Source organism: Dioscorea cayenensis, chromosome 1 (genome assembly GCF_009730915.1).
Source record: "Dioscorea cayenensis subsp. rotundata cultivar TDr96_F1 chromosome 1, TDr96_F1_v2_PseudoChromosome.rev07_lg8_w22 25.fasta, whole genome shotgun sequence".
Lineage (NCBI taxonomy): Eukaryota > Viridiplantae > Streptophyta > Magnoliopsida > Dioscoreales > Dioscoreaceae > Dioscorea > Dioscorea cayenensis.
This window is the reverse complement of record NC_052471.1, coordinates 8,241,019-8,262,100: the sequence shown is the minus strand read 5'-3', so window position 1 is coordinate 8,262,100 and position 21,082 is coordinate 8,241,019. Positions and strand designations below refer to the sequence as shown.

Here is a 21,082-nt window from a genome sequence, read left to right as displayed (position 1 = left end):
TAACTCTATGTTTTCTGAATATTTTCTATTTTTCTATCAAAAACATAATCCTCACTCTTCGTTTTAGAATGTCTGCTATATTTGAATTAAAACCCTAATCCTATGTTTTTTCTTTTTGGAATGTGTCCTATTTTATAGTTTTTAATCAAAACACTTATCCACTGTCTTTTTTTCATCTTGTCTCATTGTTTTTAATCAAAATCCTGATCATATCTTTTGTTTTGGGAATCTCTACTAATTTCTAGTTAAAACCCTAATCCATTTTTATAATGCCTCCTCTTTTGAATAAAAACCCAATCCTATGTTTTTTTGAATGTCTCCTATCTTTCAATCAAAACAAGATTCCAATATTTTGTTTTCTTAATGTCTCGTATCTTTCTGTTTTGATTAAAAAACTAATCCTTTCTTTTCTTTTCGGAATGTCTACTATTTTTAAATCAAAATAATAATCCTATGTTTTCTTTCGTAATATCACATGTTTTTCAATCAAAATACTAATCCTATGTTTTACTTTGGAGTGTCTCCTATTTTTTGAATCACAACAGTAATCCTATGTATTCTTATGGGAATGTCTGCTATTTTTTAATCAAAACCCTAACCCTATGTTTTCTTTTTGGAATGCCCACTATTTTTGAATCTAAACCCTAATCTAATTTTTTCTTATAGTAATGTGTCCTACTTTTCAGTTTTGAACGAAAACCCTAATCTTATATTTTATTTTCCGAATGCCTACTATTTTTTAATCAAAACATTAATCCTATGTTTCTTTTCAGAATGTCTCCTATCTTTCAATCAAATGTTGAATCCTACGTTTTCTTTTCTAAATGTCTCCTATCTATCAGTTTTGAATCAAAACCAAACACTATGTATTTTTTCAGATTGACTCCCATTCTTCAATCAAAAACTTAATCATTTGTTTTTTTCTTGATTGTCAGCTATTCATGAATCAATACCTGAATCACATGTTTTCTTTTGGGAATGTGTCCTATAGTTCAATTGTGAATCAAAATCCTAATTCTATGCTTTCTTTTCAGAATGTTACATATTTTTTTAACCAAAACCCTAATATTATGTTTTAAGTTTGGAATGCCTCCTATTTTTGATTAAAAATTATAATCCTATGTTTTTTTGTTGGAATATCTCCTATCTTTCAATCAAAAAATGAACTCATGTTTTATTTTCTTAATGTTTCCTATTAATCAGTTTTAATTCAGAAAACCTTTTCTTTTCTTTTTCGGAATGTCTGCTATTTTTGAATAAAAAAATAATCCTATTTTTATTGTTGTAATGTCTCATATTTTTTAAACAAAACACTAATCCTATGTTTTTTTTCGGAATGGCTCCTATTTTTGAATCGAACCCCTAATCCTAAGTTTTCTTTTGGGAATGTTTGCTATTATTGAATCAAACGCTAATCCTCTGTTTTAAATTTCAGAATGTCTGCTATTTTTAAATCAAAACCCTAATCATATATTTTCCTATTTTTAATGTGTCCTATTTTTCAGGTTTGATTCAAAACCTTTTTTCTATGTTTTATTTTCAGAGTGTTTATGATCTTTCAATCAAACCGCAAATGATCCTATGTTTTCTTTTCTTAATGTCTCCTATTTATCATGTTTGAATCGAAACCCTAACCTATCTTTTCTTTTCTGAATGTCTCCTTTTTTTCAATCAAAAACCTATTTCCTTTCTTTTCTTTTCAGAATGTCAGCCATTTTTGAATCAAAACAATAATCCGATGTTTTTTTTATATATGCGTCCTATTTATGAATAAAAATACTAACCCCTTGTTTTTTTCATGCCTCCTATTTTTTAATCAAAATCAAAATCTTATATTTTCTTTCTAGAATGTCTGCTATTTTTGAATCAAAAAAATAATCATATCTTTCTTTTTCAAAGTGTCTCATATTTTTTAATCTAAACCCTAATCCTAGGTTTATTTTATAGTGCCTCCTATTTTTCTAATGAAAACCTTAATTTTATGTTTTTTTCTCCAGTCTGCTTGTAATGCCTCGTATTTTTTAATCCAAACCATCATCCTATGTTTTTATTAAATGTCTCCTATTTTCTAATCGAAAACCTAATCCTATATTTTCTTTCGGGAATTTCTGCAATTTTTCAATCGAACAATAATCTTATGTTTTTTTTCATAATGTCTCATATTTTTCAATCCAAAGCCCTAATCCTATGTTTTCTTTTGGGAGTGGCTATTATTTTCTAATAAAATTCCTAATCCCATATTTTCTTATAATGATGTCTCCTATTTTTCAATCAAAACTCTAATCCTATATTTTCTTTTCTTAATGTCTCCTATTTTTTCTATTTTTAATCAAAAACACTAATCCTAAGTTTTCATTTTGGAATATCTGATATTTTTTAATTAAAACAATAATCCTATGTTTTTCATTTTCAAAATGGCTAATATTTTTTAATCAAAACTCTAATCCTATGATTCTTTTGCAAATGTCCTGTATATTTTGGTTTTTAACCAAAACCATAATCCTAAGTTTTATAATAGTAATGTCTCTTGCTTTTTCAATCAAAACCCTAATCCTATGCTTCCTTTTCAGAATGCCTACTATATTTGAATCAAAAACCTATGCCTATGTTTTCTTTTCTTAATTAGTCATATTTTTTAATTAAAACCCTAATCCTATGTTATTTTTGGTAATGCCCCATATTTTTTAATCAAAACATTCTTCTTATGTTTTCTTTTTGGAATGTCTGCTATGTTTTATTCAAAGAACTAATCCTAAGTTTATTTTGTTAATCTCTCAACCCTAATCATATATTCTTTTGAGAATGCCTCCTATTTTGTAATCAAAATCTTAATCTTATATTTTCTTTCCAGAATATCTACCATTTTTTATTCAAAAAACTAATACTATGTTTTATTTTTGGAATGTCTCATATTTTTTACTCAAAACCATGATCCTATGTTTTCTTATCTGAATGGCTACTATATTTCAACAAAATTCTAATCCTATATTTTATTTTTGAAATGTCTACTAGTTTTTAATCAAAACCCTAACACTAAGTTTTTTTATAGTAGTATCTCATATTTTTCAATCAAAACCCGAATTCTCTGTTTCTTTTTGGAATTGCTATTATATTTGAATCAAAACCATAACTCTATGTTTTCTTTTTTAAATGTCTCCTATTTATCCGTTTTGTATCAAAATTGTAACCTATTTTTCATTTTCGGAATGTCTCCTATTTGTCAATCAATAACATTATCATTTCTTTTCTTTTCGAAATGTCTGCTATTTTTTACTTAAACCTTAATCCTTTATTTTTCTTTTTGGAATGTGTCCTATTTTTCATTTTTGAATCAAAACCCTAATCCTTTGTTTTATCTTCACAATGTCTCATTTTATCAAAACCCTAATCATATGTTTTATTTTTGAATTCTCTTCTAATTTTTAATCAAAACCCTAATCCGATGTTTTCCTTTTCTGGAATGTCTCATATTTTTCAATCAAAACCCTAATTGTCTATTTTTTTTTTCGGAATGCCTTCTATTTCTCAATCAAAACCTAATCCTATGTGTTCTTATCCAAAATGTCTACTATTTTTTTAATAAAAACACTAATCCTATGTTTTGTTATTATAATTTCTCATATTTTTAATTAAAAAGACTAATACTATATTTTTTTTAAGGAAAGACTACTATATTTGAATCAAAACAATAATCCTATGTTTTCTTTTCGGGATGTCTACTATTTTTGAATCAAAACCCCAATCTTATAGTAATGTCTCTTATTTTTCAATAAAAACACTAATTTTATCTTTTCTTTTCAGAATACCTGCAGTATTTGAATCAAAAACCTAATCCTACGTTTTCTTTTCGGAATATCCTTTATTTTGCAAACACAAGACGAATCATATGTTTTCTTTTCTCAACGTCTCATATTTTTTAATCAAAAACCTAATTTAAAATTTTTAATGCCTATTTTTTTTAATCAAAACCCTAATTTTATGTTTTCGTTTTGTAATGTCTAGTATTTCTTATTCAAAATTGTATTCCTACATGTTTTATTTTTGAAATATCTCATATTTTTTTATCAAAACCTAATCGTATGTTTCCTTTTCGTAATGCCTGGTATATTTCAATCAAAAAACTAATCTAATTTTTTTTTGGAATGTCTACTATTTTTTAATCAAAATTGTACTACTATAATTTTCTTATAACAATGTCACCTAATTTTTAATGAAAACACTAATCCTATGTTTTCTTTTCAGAATACCTACTATATTTGAATCAAAACCATAATAATATGCTTTTCTTTTGGGAATGTCTCCTATTTTGTAAACAAAACCCAAATCCTATGTTTTCTTTTCTGAATGTCTCCTATTTATTAGTTTTGAATCAGACCCTAACCTATGTTTTATTTTCGGATTGTCTCATATTTTTCAGTTAATAACAAAACCCTTTCTTTTCTTTTCAAATGTCTGCTATTTTTGAATCAAAACTCTATTCCTATGATTTCTTTTCGGAATGTGTTCTATTTTTCAGGATTAAATCAAAACCCTGTTACTAAGTTTTGAAATGCCTACTATTTTTAATTAAAACCTTAATATTCTATTTTTCACATAGTACTGTGTCCTATTTTTCAATTTTGAGTCAAAACCCTAATACTATGTTTTCTTTTTGGAATGCCTATTGTATTTGAATAAAAACCGTAACCTTGTGTTTTTTTTCAAAATGTCTACTATCTTTCAATCAAAACCCAAATATTATATTTTCTATCCTTAATATCTCCTATTTATAAGTTTTGAATCAAAACCCTAACCTATGTTTTCTTCTCGGAATGTGTCCTATTTTTTAATCAAAAACATAATCCTTACTCTTCATTTTGGAATGTCTGCTATATTTGAATCATAACCTTAATCCTATGTTTTTCTTTTTGGAATGTGTCATATTTTATAGTTTTGAATCAAAACTCTTATCCATCATCTTTTTTCATCATGTCTCATTTTTTTAATCAAAATCCTGATCATATCTTTTGTTTTGGGATAAGCTAATTTTTAGTCAAAACCCTAATCCATTGTTTTTTTCATAATGCCTCCTATTTTTGAATAAAAATTCCAATCCTATGTTTTTGCTTTTCGGAATTCTCCTTTCAAAACAAGAATCCAATATCTTGTTTTCTTAATGCCTCGTATCTTTCCGTTTTGATTCAAAAAACTAATCCTTTATTTTCTTGTCGGAATGTCTACTATTTTTTAATCAAAATAATAATCTTATGTTTTTCTTTCCGTAATGTCACATATTTTAAATATTCCTATGTTTTCTTTTCGTAATGTTACATATTTTTCAATCGAAATACTAATCCTATGTTTCTCCTTTTGGAATGTCTCCTATTTTTTGAATCAAAATCCCGATCTTAAGTATTCTTTTGGGAATGTCTGCTATTTTTTAATCAAAACATTAACCCTATGCTTTCTATTTGGAATGTCCACTATTTTTTAATCTAAACCCTAATATTATTTTTTCTTGTAGTAATGTGTCCTATTTTTCAGTTTTGAATGAAAACCTACTCTCATATTTCATTTTCTGAATGCCTACTATTTTTGAATCAAAACATTAATCCTATGTTTCTTTTTCGAAATGTTTCCTATCTTTCAATCAAATGTCGAATCCTACGTTTTGTTTTCTTAATATGTCCTATTTTTCAGTTTTGAATCAAAACCAAACCCTATGTATTTTTTTCAGATTGACTCCTATGCTTCAATGAAAAACTTAATCATTTGTTTTTTTCCGAAATGTCTGCTATTCTTTAATCAAAACCTAAATCACATTTTTTTTCTTTTGGGAATGTGTCCTATATTTCAATTGTGAATCAAAACTCTAATCCTATGCTTTCTTTTTTAGAATGTCACAGCTTTTTTTAACCAAAATCCTAATCTTATGTTTTGATTTTGGAATGCCTCCTATTTTTGATTAAAAATTATAATCCTGTGTTTTTTTTGGAATGTCTCCTATCTTTCAATCAAAACACGAATCCTATGTTTTCTTTTCTTAATGTCTTATATTAATTAGTTTTAATTCAAAAACCAAATCTTTTCTTTTCTTTTTGTAATGTCTGTTGTTTTTCAATCAAAAAAATAATCCTATTTTTATTTTCGTAATGTCTCATATTTTTTAAACAAAACACTAATTCTATGTTTTCTTTCGGAATGGCTCTTATTTTTGAATCAAAACCCTAATCCTAAGTTTTCTTTTGGGAATGTCTACTATTATTAAATCAAACCATAATCCTTAGTTTTATTTTCAGAATGTTTGCTGGTTTTTAATCAAAACCCTAATCATATGTTTTCCTATTGTGATGTGTCCTATTTTTCAGTTTTGATGCAAAACCTTAATCCTACGTTTTCTTTTCAGATTGTTTATGATTTTTCAATCAAATCCCGAACAATTGATTGCTTCCCCGCAAGTGTACGGGATCGCCAAGTAATACCTCGCGTGAAGACACGAGGATCGTATTCCACGGGGCTAAGGATCTCCTATTACTCCTTCTTGAGCTATTATCTAGCCTAAGATCTCAAATGATAGATTTTTACTCTACTAAAGCAATTAAAACTAAAATGAGATTATGACCAAATTAGAGAGAACAAGCAATGGGCAAGCAAGAAATACAAAATAATGCAAAGGCCTATGGATGTGGATCCCCTTGAGGGGTTATCATGCAACATGGATGATGATTTAAAGATGCAAGGGTAAAATGGACCATGAGATTCCAAGTTTAGAACAACCCCAATTTCTCGGCAATTGAACCCTAGTCCCATACGAACATAGATAGGAATTTCTCCCAAATCTACATCCCTACGATTGCATTAAGTATGAGAAAATCTCGCTTAGGAATGAACCTACTCTTCTACGGATTAAACCTACATGGAGGGCTACCAAGCACCCAATTTCTCGGCGTGATGATACAAGTATCCCCTTCTAATCCATTCATGATCTAATACATGCGAGCAAGTCACATCTACATGCATCACTAATAAAAGAGCTACGGATTTCTCCGTAATGTAGCACTTAGCATGAAAACAATGGATTAGATCTCAAAATTACCCAAGCAAAGAATTAACAAGTTATCATCCAACATACATGATAAAACCCCCCAAGGTTCACCAACACCCGGTGGCCTTGGGGTCTAGTGGGTCATCATCTCACAACAAGCAATACAAACAAGCAAAACATGAATCAAAAGCATAAATGACACTCCCTAGATGAAATGGTGAAGGAGGAGCTGAAGAATGTGCCGAATGACGCTTTCCCCGCCAAAGGAGTGCCAAATGACGCTTCCTCTAGCCGTGGGTCTCCTTTCTTCAAATCGTGGTAGATCTCCCCTTGAATGATGTTGCCTTCTTGCCTTGAGAATCTTGGACCTTGGGCTTGGATGATCTTCTAGCTTCCTTGCCCTACTTCTCCTCCCCCAAGGTCGCCCAAAAAAACTCTCAAGTGCTCTCCCATAGTCGGCCAAGAAAAGGTGCGACCAAAAAGTCTAGGCTGACAAAAAGTCTCCAATATCGCCCCTAAAGTTGGTATTTATACCCCCCCCGAGGCATACGGGTCATATGGGGGTCGTATGAGGGTCGTATGGCACCCAAAAACCCTAGATTCGCGATCCATACGGGGTGCATACGGCCCCCATACTGGGTAGTATGGAAATCTGGGCAGACACTCCAAAACAATCCGCTGCTACAGTGCATACGGCCCCCATACTAGGTAGTATGAAATTCCTGTTTTCTTCTCTTTTTGCCCAAATGATATCTTCTTGTTCTCCATGGCTTCCTTATGCCCTACAAAGCAAATAGAAGACGATTAAGCATAAAATGGGCATCAAACCTCACAAAATACATGCAAAGTGAATACGATAATTATATGAAAACACCTACATTTAGACACTTATCAAATATCCCCACACTTAAGCGTTGCTTGTCCCCAAGCAAACAACTCATGAAAAACAAAGAGACTGAGAAGTGGCTAAATGCATTACCTCTGGCTTAAGCAAATATAAGATTCCAATAGCAATGGACAATGATACATAGATGTTGAGTCAAAGTCAATAAGCATAATAAAAATATCCTATTTCACCACTTATATGTTTGTGCCGTGTAAGTAAATCTTATGTCTCATTTGCCCTGATCTGGTCTAGCCTAAGGACTTCAATCAGTACAGCTCTAGATGCTAATCACTCCACTTACAATGAATACTAAGTCTTAAACTACTAAGTGCTACTTCAATGGCCAAGTAAGATCCTTATAAATCTATAGCTTGAAACTAAATCCACTTTCATCTCAAAACCTTTGGTAGGTACTCAAAAAGATCACTAGGTTTTATTTTCATTTCATCATTCATTTATTGTTTTTTTTGTTTTTTTTTCGAGTCTGACTAACGTAGACTGCATCAACATCATTTTGAAATCTTTCTGGTGGATGCACATACTGGTTAGGCACAAGAGCCACCCAACTACTCGATTACAGTCTACATAGACGCATTCATGCTTCGATGAGTGAGGAATACCGACATAGACTTCTTTTTAACATTCACCCTAGATCACATCTTTAGAGTACACTACATGCCATAAGACTAGGATTAGCTCAACAAGACTTAAAAGTTCTTAAGAGTCCACTGAAGGATAGAACTTAGTTTTCTAAGACTAAGTACTCAAAGTAGTGTGTTACGCATACAAGAGAGTTAGAGTAGTCACATTGGCTATTCCCAGGGCATCGACAGAATATTCAGTGCACATGACATTACTAGGGGTAAAACAGGATTCAATAAAGCATAGAAACAAATAACTCACATCAATCATTAGTCCAAGCTAAAAGAATCTTACAATAATGAACAAAGCCATCATAGGTAACACTATCATGTAACAATGGTCCTAATACATGAAATGCACCCATCCCCACACTTAGTGTTGTACATTGCCCTCAATGTACACTAATCATGAAAAACATGCAAGATGAAGCAATGCAAATAATAAAGGAGGGTGAAAACGAACTCCCCGGTTCAACTTGTGCTCGTCGTGAGGTAGGACGTGAGAAAATGTGTGGTGAGCAATACATGTCCCGTCCGACCTCCATTAAAACCGGGAAAGCTCACCAAATTCCCTTAGTGCCCTGCGAGGCAGAAAGGGGACATCATCATTCCACAAAAATTGAAAAATACAAGCACAAGGAGAAAAACTAGAGAGTAGTCAACAAAAACACAAAGATGAACATAAACTAAAGTTCAACAACACAAGTAGGTAGGGTAGAACCATGCCAACTTAACAAAACACAAAACAAAGCAAACAAAAGTAAACAATATTTGTTCAGGCTCCAACAAGCTGCTACTCATCACAATCAGGTGCTGGTGGTGGTGGCATGGTGGCAGAAGGAGTGGCAACGAGTGTGCGAGGATGAACCACAATAGGAAGTGATAAAAGCGGTGAAGATCCGCCTCGAGCCGTGACGTGCCCCTCAATGATGCCGTAAAGCTGGCCCACGAATCTCACTCTGCCTCCCGGACCTGACAGCCCGAACCTCGCCCTCAAGTCCCCTCGGGTCTCATGTCAAAGTCAGGTAAAGATGTAGCGCCGGGTGTCGAGGCGTGCGCCCTCGTGGGTCTAACTCCGTGTCGTGCTGCTGCGACTAGACTCACATTCATGCTTCAAAGAGGCTAGAAATCTTGACATAGACTCATTTTTTTGTTTTTTTGTTTTTTTTTTTTTTTTTTGTTTTACATTCACCTTAGATCACATCTTTAGAGTACACTACATGCCATAAGACTAGGATTAGCTCAACAAGACTTAAAAGTTCTTAAGAGTCCACTGAAGGATAGAACTTAGTTTTCTAAGACTAAGTACTCAAAGTAGTGTGTTACGCATACAAGAGAGTTAGAGTAGTCACTTTTGCTATTCCCAATGTATCGACAGAATATTCAGTGCACATGACAATACTAGGGGTAAAACAGGATTCAATAAAGCATAGAAACAAATAACTCACATCAATCATTAGTCCAAGCTAAAAGAATCTTACAAGAATGAACAAAGCCATCATAGGTAACACTAGCATGTAACAATGGTCCTAATACATAAAATGCACCCATCCCCACACTTAGTGTTGTACATTGCCCTCAATGTACACTAATCATGAAAAACATGCAAGATGAAGCAATGCAAATAATAAAGGAGGGTGAAAACGAACTCCCCGGTTCAACTTGTGCTCGTCGTGAGGTAGGACGTGAGAAAATGTGTGGTGAGCAATACATGTCCTGTCCGACTTCCATTAAAACCGGGAAAGCACACCAAATTCCCTTAATGCCCTGTGAGGCAGAAAGGGGACATTATCATTCCACAAAAATTGAAAAATACAAGCACAAGGGGAAAAACTAGAGAGTAGTCAACAAAAACACAAAGATGAACATAAACTAAAGTTCAACAACACAAGTTGGTAGGGTAGAACCATGCCAACTTAACAAAACACAAAAACAAAAGCAAGCAAAAAGTAAACAATATTTGTTCGAGCTCCAACAGTCTGCTACTCATCACAATCAGTCGTTTGGTGGTGGTGGCGTGGTGGCGTATGAGTGGCAATCAAAGTAGCGAGGATGAACCACAATAGGAAGTGATAAAACGGTGAAGATCTGCCTCGAGCCGGCGCTGTTCCTCAATGATCTGGTAAAGCTGGCCACGAATCTCACTCTGCTCCTGACGCACAGCCCTAACCTCGCCCTCAAGTCCCCTCAGTCTCATGTCAAAGTCAGGTAAAGATGTAGTGCCGGTGGTCGGAGCAAGCGCGCCCTCAGTGTCTAACTCTGTGTGCTCAGTCTGCTGCTGACTAGACTCACCAGTGGCTCCGGGGCAGGCTGGGAAGCCTTGGCATCATCACCCTCATTCTCGGCTATCTCTGGGGTTTGTAGAACCAGAGCATAAACCCCTGTTCGAACCCTACAAACCATGCCCATGAATCTCATCATCTCCAGGCTTAGGGGCGCATGTATACTCGTCTTCTCGGCCCCGCGAAGCACGTCCAAGAGACCCATACCCAGTGCTAATCTCGTAATGTATGGACCCAAGAAGATCGCTCCCAATCTGGCATACTGGCCCTGATGTCGAATGTAGTCAGAGACGATGTGCCATAGATGGATCGGTGTGCGCTGCATCATCGAATACAAGTACAGAAGCTCCTACCGGCTCAGAACGCCAGTGCTATCACCACGGCCATTCACCGACCTGCTCATGATGCCATGTAGATATCGGTACGCAGGTCGGGAAAGGCACGTGGCCTTGGACAGCCCCGGGGTATACTGGCCCTGACCACATAATGCTCTGTAAGTTCTCTGTGGGGTCAGAGCTCAAGGATAATCTGTCGGTAACTGAGAGTATTCCTTATTGTCTGTAAATATCTCCTCGTACAAGCTGAGTCGAGCTGAAAACTAAGTGATACTCAGACTATAATGATGTCCAAATGCTCTAAACTGGACTACGTATAAGCTCCCAGATGGCTGGCTCTCTAATCGATAATAACTGCCTCCAACCACCCACTGAAACGAGTTCCTTGACCTCATCAGCGAACTCATCCCCCTGTTGCAAATATCTCAATATACTCATATCCAAGAATTGAGTCTGTCCGAACTGAAGTCTCATCAGACACTCAAAATGAGCCTGATGCTCGGGGATTGTGAATCTCATGCTCTCGGACTCAGGAGATGACTCTCGCGGTCGCTTATCAGCTTGCTTCTTTGACTTGGGTGCCATAGTCTGCAAAAATTGAAAGAGAATTGATCAAACAAGTTAATTAAACATAGCTGCTAAACCCACACGGTCGTCCGGAATTTTCGCACAACCGTGTGGATCCACGGGCGGTGAACAAACGCATGACCATGCTTCAAACTCCACAAATGCACCATTACAATGCTTTTACTTCGTTCTAAATATAAATAATCATCCTAATTGAAGAAACAATGTATTATTTACTAGTTTCATTGATAGGGCTTACCGTTGAGTTGAGATGAGAAAGCTTTGAAAACGGCCGGAAAACGAAGCAAAATCTTTCCAAATTGGCAATAGGAGGTCGGGAAACAATGTAGGAGTGCTCTCAAACAACTGAAGGATATTAGGGTGAAGAGAAACGATAAGGGAAAGAGTGTAAATTAAACAATAAGGGAAAGCTTTTAAAAGGACTCGCTCTTCTTGGAGTTCTGTACATCCACACGGGCGTGTGGAAATTACCCACGCCCGTGCGCCTCCACAGAAAAGCTTCACAGGGGCAGGTGCTTGCCCTTGTGTGCTCTCAGGAAAACACTTACTATCTCTAAACACAAATGTACGGGTGTGTGAGAAATACCCACGCTCATGCGCCCGACCCACAGGGGCAGCTGCACGCCCCTGTGGCTGCTCTGGACATCCGAGAAAAATTACTAAGTATTCTGCACACCCGTGTGGAAATTCCGCACGGGCGTGTGCATTCACAAGCCCAACTCACAGGGGCAAGCACACGCCCCTGTGCCTTCTTGGGTTGAAGAGAGCTCCTCTGCAGAGATTTGCACGGGCGTGCGGAAATTACCCACGCCTGTGGGATTTTCACAAGGTCGCCCACAAGGACAAGTCCACATCCCTCTGTGCTTTCGGGATAATCTGCCAATCTCTATAGGGATTCACACGCCCTTGCGAAAATTACCCACGAGCATGCAAGAATCGCATAGTCATTCACAGGGGCGAGTCCACGCCCCTGTGCCTTCTCTGGATGAGCTTGCACTACAAAACCACGGGCGTGTGTTAATTCCACATGCCTGTGTGTTTTCTCTGGATGCCTTAGAAAATTCTGCAGGCTTTGCAAAAAATTTCTGAACATGTTTACACATTCAAAGCCTGCCCCAATATGAAATTTATACCAGTGAAAAACATGAGAAATAGCTCAAACGACCACAACTTCACAAAATTCACATGAAAACATACGATGAACTTGAAAACCCACAATAAAATCACAGCAGAAATATATAAAAAATCAAGACACCAACACTCAACAATTTATTCAAGCAACACTAAACTACCAAATTAAGAAAAACAGTAAACACTTGGGTTGCCTTCCAAGAAGCGCTTGTTTAACGTCACTTAGCTTGATGTACCTTGTCTTACCTCACGGGGGCTTATAGATGAAAGTTGCCCTCTTACTCATGGCTTGGAAACATGATGAGCAAAATCTCTTGAGGGTAGAGGGTGAATTATCAGGCTTGGGACAGCCTAGCAATGATTCACCCAGTTTGTTCGGTTCACGCATGTCTCCAACAGCCTTGGAGCATTTCCGGTGGCATCTCCTAGCACTCTTCAAATTTTGGAGCACCTTCTTCAAGATCCCCGGGGTAGATGGTACTACTTCTGTCGAACCAAGCATCATTACTTCTTCATTGTCCTCCTCTTGGTCGAACAAGCTATTGTATGGATCCAGATTGAACATTTTCTGCATGTATTCATCAACAATCTTCTCAATAGCGTCTAGAAAATACAAAGTATCATCGAAATCAAGAGAATGCCACATGGCTTCAGTAAGGCGGTATGTGAGCTTGTCATCTCCAACTCTCAAAGTTAGCTCTCCACCGTCCATGTCAATCAATGCCTTGGAAGTCCGCAAAAATGGCCTCCCAAGTATGGAGGGTACATCCGCATCCTTATCGACGTCTAGGACCACAAAGTCTACAGGAAATATATACTTGTACACCTTAACGAGCTTATTTTTGATGATACCCCTAGGATGTCTCACCGTTCAATCCGCCAATTACAAAGTCATCCGAGTAGGCCTAGGCTTGCCCAAGCCTAGCTTTTGGAAGAAGGTGTATGGCATGACGTTGATATTGGCCCCTGAGTCCGCCAATGCCATTTCTTCACCTAGATTGCCAATATTACATGGAATGATGAAGCTTCTCGGGTCTTTCTTCTTGTTCGATATGTTCTTTTGTAAAACCGGCGAGTAAGATGCATCTAAAATCACTGGAGCACTCTCCTCTAACTTCCTCTTGTTGGTCAACAAGTCTTTCAAGAATTTTGCATACTTAGGCATTTGGGCCAATGCCTCAACAAAAGGAATATTAATGTGGAGTTGTTTGAACAAACTCAGGAACTTCTTGTACTGTTCATCCCCTTGGTCACTCTTCAATCTAGAGGGATAAGGGATTCTTGGCTTCAAAGGTGGGATTGCCACCTCTTTCTTTTTGCTTGCTCCCTTGTTAACCTCTATAACCTCACGACCAATTCTCAAAGTGATCGCCTTCCATGCTCTCTAGGGTTGGTCTCAGTATTACTCGGTAAGCTTCCATGTGGCCTTTCCGATAGAGACTTCGCAATCTGCCCCACTTGATTTTCAAGATTATGCAAAGAGGTGGTATGGTTGCGAAGTGTAGCCTAAACTAATTGAAATCTTGTATCTGACGATAGCACAAACCTGGTTAAGGCCTTTTCCAAATCATTCATTCGGGTCACCAAACCTGAAACTCTGTTTTCCTTGTTTGGGGCTTGCTGTTGTTGTTGGAAACCCGGTGGCCCTATGTCCTTTTGTGGACCTTGGTTGCTCCACGAGAAATTAGGATGACTCTTCCAACTTGGATTATAGGTATTGCTGTATGGATTTCCTTGATTCCTTATGCCAATACCCACAAAGTTGACGTTTTCAACCGAAGATGCATCACCAATAGATATCGGGCAATCAAAGGGAGCATGTCCTCTACCACACCCGGTGCAAGTAATCACGACCTCTACTATGTTTAAAGTTAGAAGATCTAACTTCATACTCAGTGATTCCACTTGAGCCACAAATGAAGTCACTACGTCTATCTCATGGAGACCAGCCACCTTTTTCTTCTCCCTAGTATTCCATTGGTAGTTGTTTAACCCCATTTCTTCAATTAATTGAAGGGCCTCACCGGGGGTCTTGCTACCTAAGGTACCTTCTACAGCCGCATCCAAGAGTTGCCTTGTACTCGGATTCAGATCATTGTAAAAGGTCTGAACAATCATCCACTCTGGGAATACATGTTGCGGGCACTTTCTTAAGAGCTCCTTGAACCTTTACCATGTCTCAAATAGAGACTCCAATTCCAATTGTACAAAGGATGAGATCTCATTCCTAAGCTTTGCAGATTTTTCGAGAGGGAAATAACGGCCAAGAAAAGCTTCTACCATCTTCTCCCATCTGGTAATTGATGCTCTAGGTAATGAGTGTAGCCACGGCTTCGCTCTCCCTTTCAAGGAAAATGGGAAGGCTCTAAACTTGATGGCATCATCCGTTACCCCATTTATCTTCAGCATATCACACACCTCAAGAAAGTTCTCTATATGGCTGTTTGGATCCCCATCGCCCAACCCATTAAACTGTGTGGATTGCTGCAACATGTAGATGAATGCCGGCTTCAGCTCGAAGTTCTGACCTCTAATCGGGGGGACATACAATTCTTGATTGTGTCCCCAATACTGAAGGTCTGGCATAATCGGATAATGTCCGTTGCTGCTCATTCTGTTCTGCCATGTTTTCAGATTCTTCTACATCCAAATCAGCTAGATTAGACTATTCTTGCACAGGTTCTTTCCCTTTTCTTCTAAGTGTACGTTCGAGCTCGGTATATCCTTCAATCAATATTGAGGGGTTCCCTCGGGTCATAACCTGGAGTTGCACCAAAAGAAAGAAAACAAAATCAGAACGATGATAGAAAAGAAGATATGAAATAGAATGAATGAATAGCTAAGAAAACAAAGTGCAAAGTATCTCTAAACGCCTACTCCCCGGCAACGGCACCAAAAACTTGACACGTCTGAATATGCGTGTAAACTGCAAGTGCATGAGTGTCGAAGTAATAATCCCAGATGAGTGGGTATCGTATCCACAGAGAGTAGAGAATAAAGACACTTAAGTTGTTTCTTAACTAATGTGGAAAATGAATAGTGATAAGTGTGACAAAATATGAAATAACAAAAATAGAAGCAACAAGATATAGAGCACAAGTAAAGGAGAAGGTAAGGCAATCGACAAAGATGGGGTACCCGGATATTGATCCGCCTAGGACAATTGTTTCAAGTGCAAGAACCCTCTATTATACTTCCTAATTGATGCAACCATGAGTCATGGAAATCCTTAACTACATGATCCCAAATCTTAGGTCAACCATAACTAACTCTATACATGTTCCGAATGAGAGATTAAATAGCCTCTCAACCTCGCACTTGCATAGAACTGCAATGAGCTCTAGGGATTCTGAGTGATAAACCCTATTCCTATGTATAGACCTAACCCTTTGGTCCAGGTGGAAGATCCCTAGCCACAATTAAGCCCTAGGTGCTAAAATCACCTCAACGCTTCACTCCATTGCACTCGCAACTAAGCCCCAGTGGAAGGTCATCCCTTAGCCCATTCACTCTACTATGGCCGCAAAGAACTCTTGGAACGTGGAGGTAGGATAGATCACACCGGAGGGGAAAGGGGACGCTCTACTACCTCTCGACCCACCCTCTCAACCCATTCCAATCTAGCTTTGTCTAACTCTCATGGTGTGACACTCACTCACAAGAGTTACCAACAAGAACTCTCAACCCTTGTGTCACTCTAGGGGAGTATTCATGCAATCAAACATACAAGATTGGAACTCACAATAAACATCAATTAATTGAAAGCATAATAAAGACATTCAATGAAATGAATACATCCTAGGGTTCACAAATATCCAAGTACCCACTAGGGGTTTAGCTCTTCATGGAGCTAGATACAATCAATAAAATTGAATGTAAAAACAAAGCATCCATACAAAACCCCCTCATTAGTCATGGCGATGGTCTTGTGGAGAGTCCTCTACTCGTCGCAAGGGTCCCTTTGTCCGGCCTAGGATACACCTCGCCAGATTGGTGCCGATGAAAGATCTCCCGCTAACCTTCTTCCAAACGGCGCGTGATGTCGGAGCCATAGAACCTCTCCAAAGCCCTAGCCAATATCTCTCAAAACCCTAGCCGCCACCCTCTCTCAAGTTGGGGAAAAGATGGAGAAAAGAATGCTGAAATCGGGGCTGAAATCGGCTTTTAAAGGGCTGGAATCGGGAATTCACACACCCGTGTGAGAGCCCCTGTGGATTTTTCACACGGGCGTGTGGAATTTCCACATGCCTATGTGGATTCTCTGTTTCTTTGTTTTCTCGGCCGGCTATGAACAGTGTTGCTACAATATTTTTGGCTCCAGTTTTTGCTACAGTACCCTACTATATAATACGGCCCGAAATACTCCTGAATCCATGATTTCATCGAGGTAACACAAACGGGCACACGTTTACGTCGTGGATCGCTTTGCTTCTTCAATAACGGACATGTTGATGGAGATCTTGTTCTATATGCACAAGTCGGAATGCTTGAATGTGACTGGCCTTGTGCCCCTCCAAATAGTTGTGCTAACTCGAATATGAGGAGATTAGCACACATTCCCACATCTCGAACCTGACCTATGTCTTCGCGTTTGAACCTTAGCAAGATTTCCTCCAAATTGGTGCATTACGACCCACATTGGCTTCTTTCTCTCATAATCAGTCTCACGACCCTACCTGCATGAAAGTAACATAAATACACACATATTAGCGTTTAAACCTGAGAAAAGTAATGCTCAACACAAAGAAAGAACACGTCGTATTCTTATCACACAAGCACTTATCAAAATCCATAATTCTATTTGAGTTTTATGCGTAGATGTGACCTACTCACATGTACTAGACCTAGGAAAGGTTGAAAGGGGATACTTGTGCCTACACACCGAGAGATCGGGTGTTGGTAGCCCTCCATTGGTAGGTTTAAGCCGAAGGATAGTAGGTTTACCCCTATTAGAGAACTCCTAGAACTTAATGCGATCATAGGAGTGTTGATCCAGAAAAGATTCCGATTGACATTCGTATGGGATTAGGGGTTACTCATCGAGAGATTGGGGCTAATCTACTCATGAGGTCTCTAGGTCTCAATCATCATCAATGTATCTTTAACTCATCCTAGTTCAGGACTTAACGACAACCCTAGGTGGATTCCTTGTCCAAACACTCCCTTGTCATGCTTGATACTTCCTTGTTTGTTTACATCCGTGTGCTAGTTACTCTGCTATAGATTAACTAGTTTATTTTATTTTATTTCAATTGTTCTTCATACTAAGAATTGTAGGCTAGATAATAGATGAAGAGTGAGTAATAATACTTCCTTGGCCCCGTGGAATACTACAACCCCTGTGTCACTCACAGGAATTACTTGGCGACCTCGTACACTTGCGGGCGAGCAATCAATTACCAAGGTAGATTCTCAACCCTAGTATCACTCTAAGGGAAAATCAAATCAACAAGCATTCAAAGTTGAAACTCAATTAAAACATAAATTAAAGAAGCATAATAAGAGTCAATGAAATAAAATCATCCTAGGGTTTACAAGTCCAATCACCCACTAGGGGTTTAGATCTCCATAGAGAAATACAAAAGTAAATATGAAATCAAGGATAAGTGCAAGAAATCCATAGAGAAAACCCCCTTATAGCCCGTATCGATGGACTTGTGGAGCCGCCTAGTCTTCTCCAAAGGTTCCCTTGTCAAACCTAGGGCACACCTCATCGAATCGATGTTGACAACAGCTCCCCCAATAGTTTTTCTCCAAAGGAACTCAATGTCAAAGGCTTTAGAATCGCTCCAAAAACATAGCAAAAACCTCTCCAAATCCTGGCCGCCTGTTCCCCAAAAGATGGACAAAAGATAGGAAGAAGATCCCCAAATAAAACAATCAAGGCAGTATTTATAGGGCTGGAATCTGGCATTCACAGAGGTGTGAGGAATTTTCACGGATTTCCAAATCTTCATTTCCTGTGTGCAGTGAACAGTAATTGCTAGAGTGATTTTGCTACAGTATTTTGCTACAGGAAACTTCTACGATACTTCATCAGAATGCTCCTGAATCCACTATTTTCATTGAGGCCATATGAATGGGCACACATCCATGCGGCAGATCACGCCATATCTTCAATGAAACCACATTTATGAAGCTCTTAATAATGTTGCACAAGTCAGAATATATGAGCGTGACTGGTTTTGTGCCCCTCCATGTTGGGTATTCACTTGAGCACAATAGAGATTGCTACACACCCACATGTCTTTGAGCACAACTTGTGTCTTCAAGTTTGTTCAATCCAAGAACTACATCAACAATTGCGTTCATGATCTACTTTTACTTTTTTTCTTCAAAACTTGTCTCCACAACCTTAGATGCACAAAAGAACATAAATACACACGAATGGGCTATAAAATTTGATAAAAGTAATGCTCAATGTAAGAAAAGTATATTTCATATTACTTATACACAAGCACTTATCAAACTCCCCCACACTTAAGCTTTTGCTTATCCTCAAAAAGAAATAAAACATTCATGCATATAAGAAGGAAAATTGAAATTGCTTTGCCTTAGGTTCACCAAAAGCAATCAAAATAGGCATTCTACAAGTAAGGAAAAGTTCAAACACTGAATAAGACGAATCATTGCTCTAGCTAAAAACTTAAATAAAAAAGGACAACAAATCCGATGTTATGTAGTGTGTGTAAACTCACTCAAGTCAAGCCAACATGTACTCCTCAAAGTTCTTATTAAAAGGGAGTTATTTGTATACAAAAAGAAAAGGTAGTAGCTTCACACATCATCTAAGCTAGCCCTTTCCTGGGCGGCCACCAAGGTGGCTTTCACACATTCGAGGTGGTAGCTTTCACTCATCACATGATATAGTTCTTTCTCTCATTAGGGCATAATTAGTATTCGACTGATAAATTCTTGTGTATAACTAATACAAAATATACTTTTCTTACATTAAGCATCACTTTTATCCAATTTTGTTGCTCATTCGTGTGTATTTGTGTTCTTTTGTGCATTTAGGCTTATGGAGACAAGTTTGAATGAAATAAAGCAAACATAGATCATGAACGCAATTGTTTATGAAGTTCTTGGATTGAATAAACGTGAAGACACAAGTTGTGCTCAAAGACATGTGGGTGTGTGCCAACCTTCATTGTGCTCAAGTGAATACACAAAGTAGAGGGGCACAAAGGCAGTCACACTCATATGTTCTGACTTGTGTGACATTATCAAGAACTTCATTAAAGTCGTTTTATTGAAGACATGATGTGATCTACCTTATGGATGTGTAGCTGACAATGCCCCTTGCGTATGTCCCACAAGTGCACCGGTTTGTCGAGTAATAAAATCCCAGGTGAGTGGGTATCGTATCCACAGGGAGTAGAAAGCAAAAATACTTAAATTTTTTTTTAACCAAGTGAAGATGAATAATGTTTGTGTTGACAAGATGTAATGTAAACAAGAGTAAAAGAAACAAGAGAGAAAAGCACAAGTAAGTGAGAGATAAGGCAATCGATATAAATGGGGTACTCGGATATTGTTCCACCTATGACAATTGTTTCAAGTGCAAAACCAACTATTATGCCTCCCAACTAATGCATTAATGAGTCATGGAAATCCTTCAATACACGATCCCAAATCTAAGGTCAACCGTGACTAACTCTATACCATGTCCTGGAGGAGAAATCGAATAATCTCAACACCTCGCACTCGGATAGAATCGCATGGAATTTTAGGGATTCCAAGTGATAAACCCTCTTCCTAGAAATAGACCTAACCCTTTGGTCCAGGTGAGAGTTCCCTAGTCACAACTAAGCCCTAGGTGCTAAAATCAATTTAACGCTTCACTCCGTTACCTCTACAACTAAGCCCCAGCGGAAGGTCATCCCTTAGCCCATTCACTCTACTATGACCACAAAGAACTCAAGGAAAGGTAGGATAAATCACACCGGAGGAAAAAGCGGACGCTCCGCTACCACTGGACTCACCCTCTCAACCCTCTCCACTCTAGCTTTGTCTAACTCTTGTGTTGTGTCACTCACTCACAAAGGTTACCAAGGTGAACTCTCAACCCTAGTGTTACTCTAAGGGAGGATTCAATCAAACAAGCATTCAAGATTGGAACTCAAATAAAACATCAATTAATAAAAGCATAATGGAAGGTTTAATGAAACAAATACATCCTAGGGTTCACAAGT

The 21,082-nt window shown here is 37.5% G+C and overlaps 1 non-coding gene across 1 annotated transcript; it reads left to right on the top strand.

The window, feature by feature from the left end:
* The first annotated feature begins 15,015 nt into the window (after positions 1 to 15,015).
* LOC120266858 lies at positions 15,016 to 15,122 on the top strand. Its single transcript, XR_005538294.1, has one exon. It is a non-coding gene; the product is annotated as a small nucleolar RNA R71 (small nucleolar RNA).
* The last annotated feature ends 5,960 nt before the right edge of the window (positions 15,123 to 21,082 follow it).